The sequence below is a fragment of the Pleurodeles waltl genome, chromosome 9, assembly GCF_031143425.1.
Source record: "Pleurodeles waltl isolate 20211129_DDA chromosome 9, aPleWal1.hap1.20221129, whole genome shotgun sequence".
NCBI classification, from domain to species: Eukaryota; Metazoa; Chordata; class Amphibia; order Caudata; family Salamandridae; genus Pleurodeles; species Pleurodeles waltl.
The window spans coordinates 290,539,724-290,557,179 of NC_090448.1; the positions used below are offsets into that span (position 1 = coordinate 290,539,724).

The 17,456-nt window shown below is 46.6% G+C and overlaps 1 protein-coding gene across 1 annotated transcript in view; it reads left to right on the forward strand.

The window, feature by feature from the left end:
* Nucleotides 1–17,456, forward strand: part of RRP9 (ribosomal RNA processing 9, U3 small nucleolar RNA binding protein) — a 220,574-nt gene that overhangs the window by 98,444 nt on the left and 104,674 nt on the right. The gene's annotated exons all lie outside the window — the stretch shown is intronic.

Consider the following 17,456-nt stretch of genomic DNA (forward strand, 5'->3'; position numbering starts at 1 on the left):
AAGACACTACACCTACTGAAATCAGCAGAATTTGCTAACATGTTGTAGTGAACCAAGAAGTCTGGGGTAAAACAGTGTTCGATGGCATATGTTGCTGCAGATACACGTTTGGCACAGTCCGCTGCCTGGTGTTGGGCTCGGAGTATTACAAGTTGTTTTTCTTCGAAGAAGTCTTTTTGGTCACGGGACCGAAGGACTCCTCCCTCTTTGGCTCCATTGCGCATGGGCGTCGACTCCATCTTAGATTGTTTTTTTCCGCTGTCGGGTTCGGACGTATTCCTTTTCGCTCCGTGTTTCGGTTCGGAAAGTTAGTCAGAATCTCGGAAGAAAGCGTCGGTTTTGTTCCGTTCGGTATCGGGATAGTTAGGTACATCGACACCGATCATCGGAAGACTTTGGGTTAGTTTCGATCCCCCATCGGGGCCTGGTCGGCCCGACCGCGTGCGACATCGAAGCCGATGGAACGGACCCCGTTTCGTTTCTGCCCAAAATGTCACAGTAAGTATCCTTATACAGATCAGCACTTGGTCTGTAACTTGTGCTTGTCCCCCGAGCACAAGGAGGATACCTGTGAAGCCTGTAGAGCCTTCCGGTCCAGAAAAACACTCCGGGACCGAAGAGCCAGGCGTCACCAAATGGCGTCCACGTCGACAAAACAACGTTTCGACGACGAAGAGGAAACATTCTCGGTTCCGGAATCAGAATCCGGAGACTCCGACGTCGAACAACAGCAACAAACTGTGAGTAAGACGTCGAAAAGTAAATCCATCGACAAACCGAAAGCCCAGGGGACGCCACTGCCAACAGGCCATGGCTCGACCCATAAATCAGGCGACCCGTCGAAGGGGCTGAAAAAGGGCACGCCCATAGCGAAGACACCCGACTCCGGTCGAGGGACCGCCATGGAGCAACCTCGGAGCCGAGAAAGCGGCTCCGAGAGACAGAAACAAGATACCGGCACCGAAAAACATCGGCACCGAGAATCCTTGCCGAAAGGAACAAAAATTCTGTCGGTGCCGAAACCGAAAAAAGATTCCCTCTCGGCGCCGAAAAATACCACACCTTCATCCTACTCAGAGGAACAAGGACTAAGTGGCCAAATGCACAAATTTGGACAAGAGCTCCAAAGTGTAGAATCGGACTACACACAAAAGAGACTGTGCATCCAGCAAGATACAGGGAAGATATCAACCCTTCCCCCAATCATGAGGAAAAGAAGGATCGGACTTCCAAAGGATGACACACAACCACAAGCCAAAGTGGTTAAAGTCACGCCTCCGCCCTCTCCTCCACAGGCATCGCCGGCACAAACACCGCCACAAATGCACTCACCAGCGCAAACTACCATAAGTCATGACGATCAGGATCAAGACGCTTGGGACCTGTATGACACCCCAGTGCCGGACAATGATCCCGAGTCATACCCCACAAAGCCGTCACCGCCAGAGGACAGTACCTCATACTCGCAACTGGTGGCTAGGGCTGCAGACTTCCACAATGTCCAACTGCATTCCGATCCTATAGAGGATGATTTCTTATTTAACACCCTCTCGGCTACACATAGCCAATATCAATGTCTCCCAATGCTACCAGGGATGTTACGGCACGCAAAACAAATTTTTGAGGAGCCCGTAAAATCAAGAGCCATCACCCCAAGGGTGGATAAGAAATACAAACCACCACCCACAGACCCAGTGTTTATTACTTCGCAGTTACCACCCGACTCTGTGGTAGTAGGGGCAGCTCGCAAAAGAGCAAATTCACATACATCTGGCGACGCCCCACCTCCGGACAAAGAAAGCCGAAAATTTGACGCGGCAGGGAAAAGAGTGGCGTCACAGGCAGCCAACCAGTGGCGCATCGCAAATTCACAAGCGCTGCTGGCCAGATATGACCGCGCACACTGGGACGAGATGCAACTTCTCGTAGACCATCTTCCCCAGGAATACCAAAAAAGGGCGCAGCAAATAGTGGAAGAGGGACAAACGATCTCAAACAATCAAATCCGCTCTTCACTAGACGCAGCCGATACTGCAGCAAGAACAGTCAACACTGCTGTCACCATAAGGAGACACGCTTGGCTACGCACTTCAGGCTTCAAACCTGAAATCCAGCAGGCTGTCCTTAATATGCCCTTCAACGAGAAACAACTGTTTGGCTCGGAAGTGGATACAGCCATTGAAAAACTTAAAAAGGACACAGACACGGCCAAAGCCATGGGCGCACTCTACTCCCCGCAGAGCAGAGGCTCTTTCCGGAAAACTCCATTTAGAGGGGGGTTTCGTGGCCAACCCACAGACACCACCAGCCAACAATCAAGAACCACACCATATCAGGGTTCCTTCCAAAGGGGAGGTTTCAGGGGATATCGGGGGGGTCAATTCCCAAGGAGTAGGGGAAGATTCCAAACTCCAAAAACACCTCCACCTAAACAGTGACTTTCACGTCACGCAACCCCTTCACTCAACACCAGTGGGGGGAAGACTAAGCCAATTCTACCAATCTTGGCAACAGATTACAACAGACAATTGGGTATTAGCAATAATCCACCATGGCTATTGCATAGAATTCCACAACTTCCCACCAAACATCCCCCCCAAAACACGCAAAATGTCACAACATCATTTAGAACTTTTAGGACTAGAAGTTCAAGCACTACTGCAAAAGAATGCAATAGAATTAGTACCAGTACAACAAAAAAACACAGGAGTTTACTCCCTGTACTTTCTAATTCCAAAAAGAGACGAAACATTGAGACCAATATTAGATCTCAGGACACTAAATACCTACATCATATCGGACCATTTTCACATGGTCACACTACAAGACATCATTCCACTGCTCAAACAGCAAGATTACATGACCACATTAGACCTAAAGGATGCGTACTTTCATATACCAATACACCCTTCTCACAGAAAGTACCTACGGTTCGTATTCAAAGGAATACATTACCAATTCAAGGTGTTGCCATTCGGAATAACAACTGCACCAAGAGTGTTCACAAAATGTCTAGCAGTAGTAGCAGCACACATCAGGAGACAACAGATACATGTGTTCCCTTACCTAGACGACTGGCTAATCAAAACCAACACAGTAAAAAAATGCGCAAGCGACACCACCTTTTGTCATACAAACCCTTCACAAACTGGGGTTTTCCATCAACTACACAAAATCACACCTAGAACCGTGTCAAACACAACAATATCTAGGAGCAACCATCAACACATCAAAAGGAATTGCCACTCCAAGTCCACAAAGAGTGCAGGCATTCCACAAGCTAATAAGTGCTATGTTTCCAAACCAAAAGATACAAGCAAAATTTGCGCTAAAACTTCTAGGCATGATGTCATCATGCATAGCCATTGTCCCAAACGCAAGACTACACATGCGACCCTTACAACAGTGTCTAGCATCACAATGGTCACAGGCACAGGGTCAACTTCAAAATCTGGTGTTGGTAGACCGCCAAACATACCTCTCGCTTCTATGGTGGAACAGCAAAAATTTAAACAAAGGGCGGACATTTCAGGACCCAGTGCCTCAATACGTTATAACAACAGATGCTTCCAAGACAGGGTGGGGAGCACACCTCAATCACCACAGCATTCAAGGACAATGGGATATACACGAAACAAAATTTCATATCAATTACCTAGAACTGTTGGCAGTATTTCTAGCGTTAAAAGCCTTCCAACCCATAATAACACACAAATACATTCTTGTCAAAACAGACATGACAACAATGTATTATCTAAACAAACAAGGAGGAACACACTCAACACAATTGTGCCTCCTAACACAAAAAATTTGGCAGTGGGCGATTCACAACAACATTCGCCTAATAGCACAATTTATTCCAGGAATACAAAACCAACTAGCAGACAACCTTTTGCGAGACCACCAACAAGTCCACGAATGGGAAATTCACCCCCAAGTTCTGAACAAGTACTTTCAAATTTGGGGAACACCCCAGATAGATTTGTTCGCAACAAGAGAAAACTCAAAATGCCAAAACTTCGCATCCAGGTACCCACACCGCGAATCACAAGGCAATGCTCTATGGATGAATTGGTCAGGGATATTTGCGTACGCTTTTCCCCCCTCTCCCTCTCCTTCCATATCTAGTAAACAAGTTAAGTCAAAACCAACTCAAACTCATACTGATAGCACCCACATGGGCAAGACAACCTTGGTATACCACTCTACTAGACCTTTCACTAGTACCGCATGTCAAACTACCCAGCAGGCCAGATCTGTTAACACAACACAAACAACAGATCAGACATCCAAACCCAGCATCATTGAATCTGGCAATTTGGCTCCTGAAATCCTAGAATTCGGACACTTGGACCTCACACAAGAATGCATGGAGGTCATAAAACAAGCTAGAAAACCTTCCACTAGACACTGCTATGCATCTAAGTGGAAAAGATTTGTTTACTACTGCCATGCCAATCAAATACAACCAGTACATGCCTCTACTAAAGACATAGTAGGATACTTACTACATTTGCAAAAAGCAAATCTCGCTTTTTCATCTATAAAAATATACCTCGCAGCTATATCTGCTTACCTACAAACTACTCATTCATCGTCTCTATTTAGAATACCAGTTATTAAAGCATTCATGGAAGGGCTAAAAAGAATTATACCACCAAGAACACCACCAGTTCCTTCATGAAATCTTAACATCGTCTTAACAAGGCTCATGGGTCCCCCTTTCGAACCCATGCATTCCTGTGAAATGCAATATCTAACCTGGAAGGTCGCATTTCTCATTGCAATCACATCCCTCAGAAGAGTAAGTGAAATACAGGCATTTACCATACAAGAACCATTTATTCAAATACACAACAATAAAATAGTTCTAAGAACAAATCCAAAATTTCTGCCAAAAGTAATCTCACCATTCCATTTAAATCAAACAGTAGAATTGCCAGTGTTCTTCCCACAACCAAATTCTGTGGCTGAAAGGGCACTACATACATTAGACATCAAAAGAGCACTAATGTATTACATTGACAGAACAAAGCTAATCAGGAAAACAAAACAACTGTTCATAGCTTTTCAAAAACCACACGTAGGAAATCCAATCTCTAAACAAGGCATTGCTAGATGGATAGTCAGATGCATCCAAACATGCTATCTTAAAGCCAAAAGAAAATTGCCTATTACACCAAAGGCACACTCAACCAGAAAGAAAGGTGCTACAATGGCCTTTCTAGGAAACATTCCTATGAGCGAAATATGTAAGGCTGCAACCTGGTCTACGCCTCATACGTTTACTAAACACTACTGTGTAGACGTACTAAATGCACAACAAGCTACAGTGGGCCAAGCTGTACTAAGAACATTATTCCAAACTACTTCAACTCCTACAGGCTAAACCACCGCTTTTAGGGGAGGTAACTGCTTTATAGTCTATGCCAAACATGTGTATCTGCAGCAACATATGCCATCGAACTGAAAATGTCACTTACCCAGTGTACATCTGTTCGTGGCATTAGTCGCTGCAGATTCACATGTACCCTCCCACCTCCCCGGGAAGCCTGTAGCCGTTTAGAAGTAGATCATAAACCTTAAACATCTGAACATTTGTAAATAATTATTAGAAACTCTTATCATACATACATATTCACTCCATTGCATGGGCACTATTTATACCAAACAACTCCATCCTCACCCTCTGCGGGGAAAACAATCTAAGATGGAGTCGACGCCCATGCGCAATGGAGCCAAAGAGGGAGGAGTCCTTCGGTCCCGTGACCAAAAAGACTTCTTCGAAGAAAAACAACTTGTAATACTCCGAGCCCAACACCAGGCAGCGGACTGTGCCAAACATGTGAATCTGCAGCGACTAATGCCACGAACAGATGTACACTGGGTAAGTGACATTTTCATCATTGGCACAGTTTTACAGGCAAGCCTCCATATGTTTTGGGTTCTGTAAACTCATGACAGACCTCAGACTTTGCTGATTTTCCTACAGTTTTAGCTGTTGTTCATTATCTTATGTGGTGAAATCCTTTGCTAAGTACTGTCTGATGGTTGATTCTGGAAAATATATGTTCGGTGGCATGTGTAGCTGCAGATACACATGCTGTGCATAGTCCGCCGTCTGGTGTTGGGTCGGAGTGTTGCAAGTTGTTTTTCTTCGAAGAAGTCTTTTCGAGTCACGAGACCGAGGGACTCCTCCCACTTAGGTTCCATTGCGCATGGGCGTCGACTCCATCTTAGATTGTTTTTTTTCCGCCATCGGGTTCGGACGTGTTCCTTTTCGCTCCGTGTTTCGGGTCGGAAAGTTAGTCAGAATCAACGGAAAATTCGTCGGTATTGTTTCGTTCGGTATCGGGTTAGATTAGAATCGACACCGAATCTTGAAGAGCTCCGGTAGCCCTTCGGGATAATTTCGATCCCCCGTCGGGGCCTGGTCGGCCCGACCGCGTGCAACATCGAGACTGATGGAACGGACCCCATTCCGATTCTGTCCTAAATGCCACAGTAAATATCCCTATACAGACCAACATTTGGTCTGTAACTTGTGCCTGTCACCCGAGCACAAAGAAGAGACGTGTGAGGCCTGACGAGCGTTTCGGTCGAGAAAAACGCTCCGAGACCGAAGAGCCAGAAGGTTGCAGATGGCGTCCACGCCGACAGGACAACAACGGTTCGAGGAAGAGGGAGAAGAAGAAACATTCTCCATCCACGAATCGGATTCCGAAGAATTCGACGTCGAAGAAACCGTGAGTAAGACGTCGAAACAAGCATCACACAGGAAAACAGACAAAGCCCAGGGGAAGCCACTGCCGACAGGCCATGGCTCAACCCATAAAGTAGGTGACCGTCCATCGGCACCGAAAAAGGGCGAACTGGTGCCGAGATCGTCCGACTCAGGTCGAGACACAGGCGCGCAGCAATCTCGGGACCGAGAAAGTGCCGCAGAAAAGGGTTGACACCGAGACAGCGGCACCGAAGCTGCTCGGCACAGAGATAGCGGCACCGACGATTGTCGACGCCAAGACGGTACGACACCGAAAAAGAGGAAAATCTCTGCGGAGCTGAAAACAACAAAAGACATGGTTTCGGTGCCAAAACGCCCAGCAACCGAACCGAAAGCCAGTTCCTACTCAGAGGAACAATCAATGTCCTCCCAACTAAAAAGACACAGGTTTGAGGAGGAATTACAAACTACAGACGTAGATCACACTCAAAAGCGGATTTTTATCCAAAGGGGAAAATCAGCACTCTTCCCCCAATCAGAAGGAAAAGGAAACTTGACTTCCAACAACAAGACAAGCCACCACAAGCAAAGGTGGTAAAAAGGGTAACTCCACCACAGTCAACTCATGTGTCACCGGCACAGACTCCACCACAATCACCAGCTTATACCACCATGAGCCAGGATGATCAGGCAGCATGGGACCTCTATGATGCACCAGTATCGGACAATAGTCCAGATTCGTACCCAACTAGACCCTCACCACCTGAGGACAGTACAGCATATACACAGGTGGTAGCTAGGGCAGCCGAATTTCATAATGTATCTCTACATTCGGAGCCTATTGAGGATGGCTTCCTCTTTAACACCCTGTCCTCCACCCACAGCCATTATCAAAGCCTTCCCATGCTCCAGGGAATGCTAAGGCACGCTAAACAAATTTTCAAGGAGCCTGTTAAAAGCAGAGCAATAACTCCAAGGGTGGAGAAAAAATACAAGGCACCGCCCACAGACCCTGCTTTTATTACATCGCAACTGACACCAGATTCAGTAGTCGTAGGAGCAGCTCGTAAAAGAGCCAACTCGCAGACATCAGGCGACGCACCACCTCCGGACAAGGAGAGCCGCAAGTTTGATGCAGCTGGGAAAAGGGTTGCAGCACAAGCTGCAAATCAGTGGCGCATCGCCAATTCGCAAGCACTCCTAGCGCGATACGACAGGGCCCATTGGGACGAGATGCAGCATCTCATCGAGCACCTCCCCAAAGAATTCCAGAAACAAGCAAAACAAGTGGTTAAAGAGGGGCAAAATATCTCCAGCAACCAAATACGCTCTTCTATGGATGCAGCAGATACAGCTGCAAGAACAATAAATACTGCCGTGACAATAAGGAGGCACGCATGGCTGCGCACATCTGGCTTCAAACCTGAGATACAACAGGCTGTGCTCAATATGCCGTTCAATGAACAGCAATTGTTTGGACCAGAAGTGGACACTGCAATTGAAAAATTAAAAAAGGACACTGACACAGCCAAAGCCATGGGCGCACTCTATTCCCTGCAGGGCAGAGGCACATTTGGCACATTTCGCAAAACAACTTACAGAGGAGGGTTTCGAGGTCAAGCCACAGAATCCAGCACCTCACAAACCAGACCACCTACCTACCAGGGACAATATCAAAGGGGTGGCTTTCGAGGCCAATACAGAGGGGGCCAATTCCCAAGAAACCGGGGAAACCCCTCAAACTAAACAGTGACTCACAGGTCACACAACCCCTTCACACAACCCCTTCACACAACACCAGTGGGGGGGAAGACTAAGCCAGTTCCACAAATCATGGGAAGAAATAACAACAGACACTTGGGTCTTAGCAATTATCCAACATGGTTATTGCATACAATTTCTCCAACTCCCTCCAAATGTCCCACCGAAAACACACAATATGTCAAAACAGCATATAGACCTTCTAGGACTAGAAGTTCAAGCATTACTGCAAAAAGACGCAATAGAATTAGTACCAAAAACACAAAAGAACACAGGAGTTTACTCACTGTACTTTCTAATACCAAAAAAGGACAAAACTTTGAGACCAATATTAGATCTCAGAACACTAAACACCTACATCAAATCAGACCACTTTCATATGGTCATGTTACAAGACGTAATACCACTACTGAAACAGCAAGACTACATGACAACGTTAGATCTAAAAGACGCATATTTCCATATACCGATACATCCCTCGCACAGGAAATACCTAAGGTTCGTATTCAAAAGAATACATTACCAATTCAAGGTGTTGCCATTCGGAATAACAGCACCAAGAGTCTTTACAAAATGTCTAGCAGTAGTAGCTGCACATATCAGGAGGCAGCAAATACACGTGTTTCCGTACCTAGACGATTGGTTAATCAAAACCAACTCGCTAACAAAGTGTTCACACCACACAGATTATGTTATACAAACCCTATACAAACTAGGTTTCCCCATCAACTATGCAAAGTCACACCTTTTGCCGCGTCAAACACAGCAATACTTAGGAGCGACAATCAACACAACAAAAGGGATAGCCACTCCAAGTCCACAAAGGGTTCTAAATTTTCACAAAGTGATACAAGCTATGTATCCAACACAAAAGATATACGCAAAGATGGTATTAAAACTCCTAGGCATGATGTCCTCATGCATAGCCATTGTCCCAAACGCAAGATTGCACATGCGGCCCTTACAACAGTGCCTAGCATCACAATGGTCACATGCACAGGGTCAACTTCTAGATCTGGTGTTGATAGACCGCCAAACATACCTCTCGCTTCTATGGTGGAACAGTACAAATTTAAACAAAGGGCGGCCTTTCCAAGACCCAGTGCCACAATACGTGATAACAACAGATGCTTCCATGACAGGGTGGGGAGCACACCTCAATCAACACAGCATCCAAGGACAATGGGACGTACATCAAAAAGTTTCATATAAATCACCTAGAACTGTTAGCAGTATTTCTAGCGTTGAAAGCATTCCAACCAATGATAACCCACAAATACATTCTTGTCAAAACGGACAACATGACAACAATGTATTATTTAAACAAACAGGGGGGAACACACTCGACACAGTTGTGTCTCCTAACACAAAAAATATGGCATTGGGCAATTTACAACCACATTCGCCTAATAGCACAGTTTATTCCAGGGATCCAGAACCAGCTAGCAGACAATCTCTCTCGGGATCACCAACAGGTCCACGAATGGGAAATTCACCCCCAAATCCTGAACACTTACTTCCAAATTTGGGGAACACCTCAAGTAGATCTGTTCACAACAAAAGAAAACGCAAAATGCCAAAACTTCGCGTCCAGGTACCCACACCGGCAATCTCAAGGCAATGCTCTATGGATGAATTGGTCAGGGATATTTGCGTACGCTTTTCCCCCTCTCCCTCTCCTTCCATATCTAGTAAACAGATTGAGTCAAAACAAACTCAAACTCATACTAATAGCACCAACATGGGCAAGACAACCTTGGTATACCACACTACTAGACCTGTCAGTAGTACCTCATGTCAAACTACCCAACAGGCCAGATCTGTTAACACAACACAAGCAACAGATCAGGCATCCAAACCCAGCATCGCTGAATCTAGCAATTTGGCTCCTGAAATCCTAGCATTTGGACACTTAAACCTTACACAAGAGTGTATGGAGATCATCAAACAAGCTAGAAGACCATCCACTAGACACGGCTATGCAAGTAAATGGAAAAGATTTGTTTGTCACTGCCATAATAATCAAGTCCAACCATTGCATGCATCTCCAAAAGATGTAGTAGGATATTTACTACATTTACATAAATCAAATCTAGCTTTCTCTTCCATAAAAATACATCTCGCAGCAATATCTGCTTACCTGCAGATTACTCATTCAACTTCCCTATTTAGAATACCTGTCATTAAAGCGTTTATGGAGGGCCTAAAGAGAATTATACCACCAAGGACACCACCTGTTCCTTCATGGAACCTCAACATTGTCTTGACAAGACTCATGGGTCCACCTTTCGAACCCATGCATTCTTGTGAAATGCAATACTTAACGTGGAAAGTTGCATTTCTCATTGCCATCACATCTCTAAGAAGAGTAAGTGAAATACAGGCGTTTACCGTACAAGAACCATTTATTCAAATACACAAAAATAAGGTTGTTCTAAGAACAAATCCAAAATTCTTACCAAAAGTTATCTCACCGTTCCACTTAAACCAAACAGTGGAATTACCAGTGTTCTTCCCACAGCCAGATTCAATAGCTGAAAGAGCACTACATACATTAGACATCAAGAGAGCACTAATGTACTACATTGACAGGACAAAAGAAATTAGGAAGACAAAACAACTATTTATTGCCTTCCAAAAACCTCATACAGGAAATCCAATTTCAAAACAAGGTATCGGCAGATGGATAGTAAAGTGCATCCAAACCTGCTATCTTAAAGCAAAGAGGGAACTGCCTATTACACCAAAGGCACACTCAACCAGAAAGAAAGGTGCTACTATGGCCTTTCTAGGAAATATTCCAATGACCGAAATATGTAAGGCAGCAACATGGTCTACGCCTCATACATTTACTAAACACTACTGTGTAGATGTGTTATCTGCACAACAAGCTACAGTAGGTCAAGCCGTATTAAGAACTTTATTTCAAACTACTTCCACTCCTACAGGCTGAACCACCGCTTTTGGGGAGATAACTGCTTACTAGTCTATGCACAGCATGTGTATCTGCAGCTACACATGCCACTGAACGGAAAATGTCACTTACCCAGTGTACATCTGTTCGTGGCATTAGTCGCTGCAGATTCACATGCGCCCACCCTCCTCCCCGGGAGCCTGTAGCCGTTTAGAAGTAGATCTTGGACATTTGTACATTAAACCTTCATTTTGTACATACGTATTTATTCCATTGCATGGGCACTATTATTAGCATACACAACTCCAACCTCACCCTCTGCGGGGAAAACAATCTAAGATGGAGTCGACGCCCATGCGCAATGGAACCTAAGTGGGAGGAGTCCCTCGGTCTCGTGACTCGAAAAGACTTCTTCGAAGAAAAACAACTTGTAACACTCCGACCCAACACCAGACGGCGGACTATGCACAGCATGTGAATCTGCAGCGACTAATGCCACGAACAGATGTACACTGGGTAAGTGACATTTTCCTTATATTTTATTGGGGCACGAAACAACAGAATATACATATTGTGTTTCCTTAGCCGTGATTAAGTCTGTGATGACAGTTTCTTAGCAGACGAAACACATGTTGGCTTTGTGTTTGAAGGCTTTGTGTTTGAAGGCTTTGTGCTTGGATGCTGCTCGCTAATGAAACCTGTGGAAATGTTGTCAAGGGAAATAAACAAGAACAGTAACTCTATTGAGAACGCTTTTGGTACTTTACCTTGGTGTAGGAGTGGAGTCCTTGAAATTATAATCTTATAATTGGTGGACTTTCCAGCTCCAGAGGAACAGGTGGCTGTCTGGTTTTTCGAGTACCCATCTGTAGGAAGTTGGCTCTGTATGCACTATTTCAAAGTAAGGAATAGTATGCAGAGTCCAAGGGTTCCCCTTAGAGGTAAGATAGTGGCAAAAAGAGATAATACTAATGCTCTATTTTGTGGTAGTGTGGTCGAGCAGTAGGCTTATCCAAGGAGTAGTGTTAAGCATTTGTTGTACATACACATAGACAATAAATGAGGTACACACACTCAGAGACAAATCCAGCCAATAGGTTTTTGTATAGAGAAATATCTTTTCTTAGTTTATTTTAAGAACCAGAGGTTCAAATTCTACATGTAATATCTCATTCGAAAGGTATTGCAGGTAAGTACTTTAGGAACTTCAAATCATCAAAATTGCATGTATACTTTTCAAGTTATTCACAAATAGCTGTTTTAAAAGTGGACACTTAGTGCAATTTTCACAGTTCCTAGGGGAGGTAAGTATTTGTTAGGTTAACCAGGTAAGTAAGACACTTACAGGGCTTAGTTCTTGGTCCAAGGTAGCCCACCGTTGGGAGTTTAGAGCAACCCCAAAGTCACCACACCAGCAGCTCAGGGCCGGTCAGGTGCAGAGTTCAAAGTGGTGCCCAAAACACATAGGCTAGAATGGAGAGAAGGGGGTGCCCCGGTTCCGGTCTGCTTGCAGGTAAGTACCCGCGTCTTCGGAGGGCAGACCAGGGGGGTTTTGTAGGGCACCGGGGGGGACACAAGCCCACACAGAAATTTCACCCTCAGCAGCGCGGGGGCGGCCGGGTGCAGTGTAGAAACAAGCGTCGGGTTTGTAATGGAAGTCAATGGGAGATCTAGGGATCTCTTCAGCGCTGCAGGCAGGCAAGGGGGGGGTTCCTCGGGGAAACCTCCACTTGGTCAAGGGAGAGGGACTCCTGGGGGTCACTTCTCCAGTGAAAGTCCGGTCCTTCAGGTCCTGGGGGCTGCGGGTGCAGGGTCTCTCCCAGGTGTCGGGACTTAGGATTCAAAGAGTCGCGGTCAGGGGAAGCCTCGGGATTCCCTCTGCAGGCGGCGCTGTGGGGGCTCAGGGGGGACAGGTTTTTGTACTCACAGTCTTAGAGTAGTCCTGGGGTCCCTCCTGAGGTGTTGGATCGCCACCAGCCGAGTCGGGGTCGCCGGGTGCAGTGTTGCAAGTCTCACGCTTCTTGCGGGGAGCTTGCAGGGTTCTTTAAAGCTGCTGGAAACAAAGTTGCAGCTTTTCTTGGAGCAGGTCCGCTGTCCTCAGGAGTTTCTTGTCTTTTCGAAGCAGGGGCAGTCCTCAGAGGATGTCGAGGTCGCTGGTCCCTTTGGAAGGCGTCGCTGGAGCAGGATCTTTGGAAGGCAGGAGACAGGCCGGTGAGTTTCTGGAGCCAAGGCAGTTGTCGTCTTCTGGTCTTCCTCTGCAGGGGTTTTCAGCTAGGCAGTCCTTCTTCTTGTAGTTGCAGGAATCTAATTTTCTAGGGTTCAGGGTAGCCCTTAAATACTAAATTTAAGGGCGTGTTTAGGTCTGGGGGGTTAGTAGCCAATGGCTACTAGCCCTGAGGGTGGGTACACCCTCTTTGTGCCTCCTCCCAAGGGGAGGGGGTCACAATCCTAACCCTATTGGGGGAATCCTCCATCTGCAAGATGGAGGATTTCTAAAAGTTAGAGTCACTTCAGCTCAGGACACCTTAGGGGCTGTCCTGACTGGCCAGTGACTCCTCCTTGTTGCTTTCTTTGTTCCCTCCAGCCTTGCCGCCAAAAGTGGGGGCTGTGGCCGGAGGGGGCGGGCAACTCCACTAAGCTGGAGTGCCCTGCTGGGCTGTGACAAAGGGGTGAGCCTTTGAGGCTCACCGCCAGGTGTCACAGCTCCTGCCTGGGGGAGGTGTTAGCATCTCCACCCAGTGCAGGCTTTGTTACTGGCCTCAGAGTGACAAAGGCACTCTCCCCATGGGGCCAGCAACATGTCTCTAGTGTGGCAGGCTGCTAAAACTAGTCAGCCTACACAGATAGTTGGTTAAGTTTCAGGGGGCACCTCTAAGGTGCCCTCTGTGGTGTATTTTACAATAAAATGTACACTGGCATCAGTGTGCATTTATTGTGCTGAGAAGTTTGATACCAAACTTCCCAGTTTTCAGTGTAGCCATTATGGTGCTGTGGAGTTCGTGTAAAACAGACTCCCAGACCATATACTCTTATGGCTACCCTGCACTTACAATGTCTAAGGTTTTGTTTAGACACTGTAGGGGCACAGTGCTCATGCACTGGTACCCTCACCTATGGTATAGTGCACCCTGCCTTAGGGCTGTAAGGCCTGCTAGAGGGGTGTCTTACCTATACTGCATAGGCAGTGAGAGGCTGGCATGGCACCCTGAGGGGAGTGCCATGTCGACTTACTCATTTTGTTCTCACTAGCACACACAGGCTTGTAAGCAGTGTGTCTGTGCTGAGTGAGGGGTCTCTAGGGTGGCATAAGACATGCTGCAGCCCTTAGAGACCTTTCTTGGCATCAGGGCCCTTGGTACTAGAAGTACCAGTTACAAGGGACTTATCTGAATGCCAGGGTGTGCCAATTGTGGACACAATGGTACATTTTAGGTGAAGGAACACTGGTGCTGGGGCCTGGTTAGCAGGGTCCCAGCACACTTCTCAGTCAAGTCAGCATCAGTATCAGGCAAAAAGTGGGGGGTAACTGCAACAGGGAGCCATTTCTTTACACAAGCCCCCCCCCAGCCTACAGGCCAGGAGACTCAGCCCAAGCTGGGAGAGTCTTCCTAGTCTGTCAGGCGAGGAAGAGTAGGAGAAATAGGCTGGTTAGTTGCAGGGCCTACTCTGCCTTACATCCTTCTGTTCAGGTCATTCCCTTTGGGGAACTGACCCACTTCCACAGTGATAGGACCTAGTCTGAATTGCCTCTTGTCTGCCTCTTCAATGTCTCCACCCATTCTTTCTATTTTGGTCTTAGAGGTATCCACCTCTGCTAACCTTATCTTGGCCAGGGTTACCCCTAGCTTACCCAGAGAGGTTACCCAGAGCTGGAGTAACCCCACCATGACCAATAGGGTCAGGGGGCCTAACTTGCTATTTGGCATGGGGTCAGACCACCATGCTAAGGATAGTGCAGCCATAAAGGCTAACACCCAGCAGAGGCCACTGACAGCTGTCAGTGCCCAGAACCACACCTTTAGCTCTTCACCTAAAAGGGAAGGGGCTAAGTTACAGGCTTCTTTGGGTTCAGGTTGCCTGTCTGCTGTATTGGAGTGGGGGGTTACCACATCTTGTAGTAAACACCCTTCTTCCACTCTTTCTTCTGTTAGCTGAGGAGCCACCCACTCAGGTTTAACAGTTGCCTGACTAGCCAGGACTTCTTGTGGGTCAGGTTGGACTTTATCAGGGCCATTTTTGGAGTTCTCCCCTACTGGAGCAGAATCTCCTTGGCTTGCTGTAACCTTGGCTAAAGGTTGTCCACCCTTCCTACTCTGTTTTCTTTTCTTCTTCTTCTGGGGCCTGCTTGCATTTACTGCAGAGGCAGGACTTCCAGAATCCTTGGGAGAGGACTGGCACTGGACCAGTTCCTCTCTTGAGCTCTGACTAACCTCTGGGTAGTCATTTCCAAGGAGACAATCAAGGGGGAGGTCTGTACTGACTACTACCCTTCTCCAGCTAAGAGTGCCACCCACTTCTATGGGCACTAAAGCCACAGGCCTCTTAGTGACCCTGTCTAGGCTAACTCTTACCCTGGCAGTCTCACCTGGGATGTACTGGTTTGAGAGCACCAGCCTGTCATGCACAATAGTGTGACTGGCACAAGTGTCTCTCAGGGCAGTGGTTGGGATTCCATTCACCAGTAGGTGGTGGAAGTGTCTACTTCCCTCTGGAATCTCCAACTCACCTGTTGGGCCCTGTTTCCAGTGGAAGGCTAGGAAGACCTCCTCATCTGAGGAGTCATCTCCCATGGCTACACTGGTTACCCCAGGAATTTTGTTCTGGGGTTTGTTTTTGGGACAAGAAGTGTCCTTGGTGTGGTGCCCAGACTGTTTACAGTTGTGGCACCATGCCTTAGTGGCATCCCAGTTCTTACCCTGGTACCCACCTTTGTTTTGGGTTGTGTCTTGGGGCCCACCCACCTGTTCTGGTTTTTGGGGGCCTACAGAGGACTCTTTTTCTTTGTTTCTAGTGTCACCCACTTTCTCCTGGGGAGTTTTTGTAACCCCTTTCTTTTGGTCACCCCCAGTGGAAGTTTTGGTTACCCTAGTCTTGACCCAGTGGTCTGCCTTCTTTCCCAATTCTTGGGGAGAAATTGGACCTAGGTCTACCAGATACTGATGCAACTTTTCATTGAAGCAGTTACTTAAAATGTGTTCTTTCATAAACAAATTATAAAGCCCAACATAGTCACACACTTCATTTCCAGTTAACCAACCATCTAGTGTTTTTACTGAGTAGTCTACAAAATCAACCCAGGTCTGGCTCGAGGATTTTTGAGCCCCCCTGAATCTAATTCTATACTCCTCAGTGGAGAATCCAAAGCCCTCAATCAGGGTACCCTTCATGAGGTCATAAGATTCTGCATCTTTTCCAGAGAGTGTGAGGAGTCTATCCCTACACTTTCCAGTGAACATTTCCCAAAGGAGAGCACCCCAGTGAGATCTGTTCACTTTTCTGGTTACACAAGCCCTCTCAAAAGCTGTGAACCATTTGGTGATGTCATCACCATCTTCATATTTTGTTACAATCCCTTTGGGGATTTTTAGGATGTCAGGAGAATCTCTGACCCTATTTAAGTTGCTGCCACCATTGATGGGACCTAGGCCCATCTCTTTTCTTTCCCTTTCTATGGCTAGGAGCTGCTTTTCCAAAGCCAATCTTTTGACCATCCTGGCTAACAGGGGGTCATCTTCACTGAGAGCATCCTCAGTGATTTCAGAAATGCTGGACCCTCCTGTGAGGGAAGCAACATTTCTGACTATCATTTTTGGAGACAGGGCTTGAGAGGCCCTGGTCTCCCTATTTAGGACTGGAAGGGGGGAATTGCCCTCCAAGTCACTAATTTCTTCCTCTGTGAAGTCATCCTCAGAGGGGTTGGCTTTTTCAAACTCTGCCAACAGCTCCTGGAGCTGAATTTTGGTAGGTCTGGAGCCAATGGTTATTTTCTTTATATTACAGAGAGACCTTAGCTCCCTCATCTTAAGATGGAGGTAAGGTGTGGTGTCGAGTTCCACC